Source organism: Cynocephalus volans, chromosome X (assembly GCF_027409185.1).
Source record: "Cynocephalus volans isolate mCynVol1 chromosome X, mCynVol1.pri, whole genome shotgun sequence".
Taxonomy (NCBI): Eukaryota; Metazoa; Chordata; class Mammalia; order Dermoptera; family Cynocephalidae; genus Cynocephalus; species Cynocephalus volans.
In genome coordinates, this window is record NC_084478.1 from 56,182,971 (window position 1) to 56,187,339 (window position 4,369).

Sequence of the window (4,369 nt, forward strand, 5' to 3'; positions counted from 1 at the left end):
CCCACCCCTCCTCAGGGGAGGGCTGTTCTTCCATTTGGAGAGAGCAGGTTTCTGGGATTCAAACACATATGCAGCAGCGGCTCAGGGACAGTGGTTTTGTGGGCTGCAGATTGGACAGAAATCGGTGGGTTGGGGAAAGAACATCGATGTAGGAACTGGGGGCAAAGGAAGCAGGAGAAAAGGCAGAGATGGGTCAGAGATGGAGACGGACAGCAGCAGCCTTGGTCAGAATCCCACTCAGTCTGGCCTAGTAGGTTAGTCTGCTACAGACTTGACAAGGTACCACACGCTGGAGGGCATAAATAACAGAAATGTATTGTCTCACAGTTCTGGAGGCCAGAAGTCTGAGATCAAGGTGTTGGCAGGGTTGGTTCCTTCCAAGGGCTGAGAGGGACAATCTGTTCTCTGACCCTCCCGTCGCTGCTGGTGGTTGCTGGCAACCTTCGGCGTCCCTTGGTTTACAGATGCATCACCCCCATCTCTGCCTTCATCTTCTCGTGGCGTTCTTCCTGTGTGCATATCTCCGTGTCCAAATTTCTCCTTTTTATAAGGATAACAGTCACATTCTGAGGTCCTGAGGGTTAGGATGCCAGCATATCTTTTGGTCGGGGGAGGGACACAATCCAACCCATAATACCTACTAATTCCAAACTTGGACTGGGCATCTCTGGTTTTTGTCTGCATAGCATGCCTGGCTCTCTTCTGGTAACAGCACTCCTCCTTTAGAATGAATCCTTCCTTTCCGTATGACTGCCAGTAGCATGACCCCATCCTCCCATTACAATGACGGGCACATGACCCAAGTTAGCCAGTCAGATTCTCTCTCTGTCTCTCTTTCTGTGTTTGGTACTCATTTGAATACTCCCAACGTGTGAATTGGAGCCAGGGGAGGTGGGGGGTGGGGACTGGGGCTGTTTCTGAAAATTAGCCAAGGCCCAGTCTGTTCCCAGTGTTTGCTCTTTCGGGGAAGTGCTCTACGATGACACGCCTGGACTGTCGCAAGCTCAAGGCTGCTGTGGCTAGGGAAACAGCCTGGCTTTGAGGCTTGAACCCCAACCATCTCATTAACCGGCTGAGAGATTCAGTTTTCAGTGTCTCAGTTTTCTCATCTATAAAATACGGTAACAACATTGATATTTACGCAGAGCTTTCTGTTAAAGTAAATTCAAATGGAAACCAGGCTGAGGAATCTCTAAGCAGACAAAGCCATAAGTGACCTCGACCTTGTTTGATTTGCAAACATAAGTGAAACGTAACTTAAGCTACTGCTTGTAAATGCCTATATTAAAGAACAGAATTTAGTCTCAACCAATCAGAAGCAGCCACCAAACTTATAATTACATAACTAGGGACTTTCTATCTGGATAGATGAACTAAGGTGACTGTGTAACTGTAAGTAATGTCCACCTGGAAAAAGATCCTGAGGCACTGATAAAATATTAAAGAATTTATTTGAGCCAATTTGTGTAACTGCCTGGGAGAACACACCAAGTTGCTTTGGGAAGTGCTTTCTGAAGGACTGGCTGGACTTTGGCATTTTTTTATAACCACAGAAAAGAGAAGAACTAAGGGGAGCAAAGGGGACAGCCCCTTAATCAGCACATCAGTTTTTCTGTCGGTTACACAGCATTACATAGGTTAGTGATTGGTTCTCGGTTACATCCTAGGTGCAGATGTATGAGTAAGGATCACAAGATACATCTTCAGCATTCCTAAGCTAATACAACTTCTTTAGGCATCAGAAAGTCTGGTGGCAGAGTAAAAGTACTCTTGTAGTAACAGCTCCAGAATGTGTGCACATGGCTGTTGCTCTATCCCAGATTCCCCAAGGCTGTTAGGAATTTAGCTGACCTCAGTCAGAGCAGATTTCTGGTTTATCACCAGTCAAATATTTCCTTTGCTTTACTTCTGTGTCAGTCCTATAAAAACCTCCCCTTGCATTACCTCAGTGGATCTCCTGAACCACTTCTGGTTTACAACTGACCAATTTATGAACTGTTGTTTGCTCAAATAAACTCTTTAAATTTTTATAGTGCCTCAGTTTACCCTTTTAACAGTTTTTACAAGGTTCATATATGTGAGAATATTTTGCATGGAAGAAAATTCTATACAATGTTATCATTACTAGAAAGGTAAAAATCTAGGAATAGGAGAGCCGAAGAGTAAGAATTTGTCAGTATGTAACCAGTCTTGGCTTACAGCTCTTGCATCATGCCTTCCTGCCACTCCTGTCCCCTCCATCTTGCAGTTGGGCAGAGCCACATGATTGGATCTGCCCACTGGATTGTGAACTGAAATGACATGAGTCATTTCCCAGCCCAGAGTCAGTGTGGGAGGGACTGCACAAGGGCAGAAATAAAATGTGCTGAGGTTCTTTAGGGGCCACCAAATGGCAGTCTACCACAATGGTCAAACATTCATTCATTTATTCATGTATTCATTCATTTATCAAATCCTTTTTGAGCACCTTTCATGAGCTCAGCAGTGTACTAGGCTCTGAGGATAAAAAGATGAATAAGCAGAGTCATTGCCCTCAAGGTGTTCCACAAGTCACAGAGAAGGTAGGTGCAAGCAAATAATGGTAATGTAATGTGTTAGTCCCTATAAAAGAGGAGAGCACTGTCTGGAGGAGTCCAGACAGGTTTCCTGGAGGAGATGACATATGAGCTTGAGGGGACAGAAGAGCTTTTCAGGCAGAAGAAACTACACCTATGGGGACACAAATGCTGCAGAGAAAGCAGAGAGGGGTTCAGAGTGGCTGGAGCATAGGGTAGGTGAAGTGTGAATGTCCTGCTAAAGCATTTTGATTTGATGTTGAAGCCAAGCAAACCAAAGGAAGCTTTTCAACAGAGAAGTAGGGTGAGAAGAAGTCTTTCTAGAATGACTCTGGTGGGAAGGTGGAAGATGAAGTGTCAGGGATAAATCAGAGGCACACCAGTTAGAAGGCCACTACACAAGTTCTGGGAAGGGACAATGAGGCTCCAACCAGGGCACAGGGATGAGTATTGAGGAAAGAGGCCAGATGCAAGTGGAACTTCTGGGGTCTAAGGGATTAGATATCAAGGTGGGGGCCTGAAGATGACTAATTCTGGATGATTGCCACAAGTTCTTAGACAGGGGCTGGAGTGGAGAATATAGGCCTCTATAGCCTGATGGAAATATTCGTTTGTTCTAATTCTCTGCTTCCTAAACATGTTTATGGTATATAGTTTGGTCTACTGAGGAGATCTACCCTCCAGGAAGAACGTCCTGCGTCGATCAAAGGTTTATGTTCTGGACACAGACAATAATATCTAGTCAAAACACAGGCTTCTCTAACCTCCTGCTCTGCTAAGGAATTAGGTCTCAATTTCACATTCGACTGATGGCCTTTCTTCTAAAATTGATGGGTGCATTTTCTCCTTTTTATATAAGATATATTTTTAAGAGTAGAGCTGAAAGAATTTGCTAATAGATTGAATGTCGAGTATATTAGTCCATTTCTGTTGCTTATAACAGAAATACCTGATACTGGGAAATTTATAAGAAAATGAAATTTATTGCTTACATTTTTGGAGGCTGGGAAGTCCAAATTCCAGAGAACACATCTGGTGAGGGCCTTCCTTGGTGGTGACTTCAGCGACATGGGGGATCACATTGCGAAATGGCATAAGCAGAGAGAGAACTAACCTCCTAACTGGCTCTTCTTTTAAAGCCCTCAGAACCACACGCATGACCACCATGAAACCATTAAATGGGTGCTTGCTTCAGCAGGACGTCTACTAATACTGGGACAATACAGAGAAGATTAGCAAGGTCCCTGAGCAAAGATGACATATGTTAGGCAATTGTGTTTTAGCCGATGTCTAAGATGGCAGCGGGTGGACAGGAGGAACACCCAAAATGGCTGCAGAGAGTTTCAGGTCCCTAGAACAGCGTGTTTTCTGAGAATCACAAGAAACCCCCTCCCCCTTCCTCACCACCACATCCCCTTCCTGCGCGCGTGAATTTCTCCACCTATAGAAAAACCCCAACTCAGTTTAAACCCCGCTCGCTTCCCTACCCAGAATGCAGCAAAGAAAGAGAGATGAAAATATTAAGGTGGGGCTAATAGATATGGAGGATAGTATAGGCAATTTAATAAATGTCTGATTGAAGTCTCAGAAGGAAAAAAAAGGCGGGGGTGGGGTGGGGGGAGAAAGGCAATACAGGTATTTGAGGGAATAATGGCTGAGAATTTTCCAAAATTAATGAAAGACGTGAATTCTCAGAGCCAGGGAGTCCAACAAATTTGAATAGGATTAAAAGAAATCCATATCGAGATACATCATAGTGAAATTGTAGAACCAAAGAAAAAACAAAGAGAAGATTCTAAAAGCGGCCTGGGTGG

At 44.3% G+C, this 4,369-nt stretch overlaps 1 pseudogene; it reads left to right on the top strand.

Moving 5' to 3' along the window:
• Window positions 1–3,737: 3,737 nt before the first annotated feature.
• On the top strand, window positions 3,738–3,836 carry LOC134368795 (U6 spliceosomal RNA; annotated as a pseudogene).
• The last annotated feature ends 533 nt before the right edge of the window (window positions 3,837–4,369 follow it).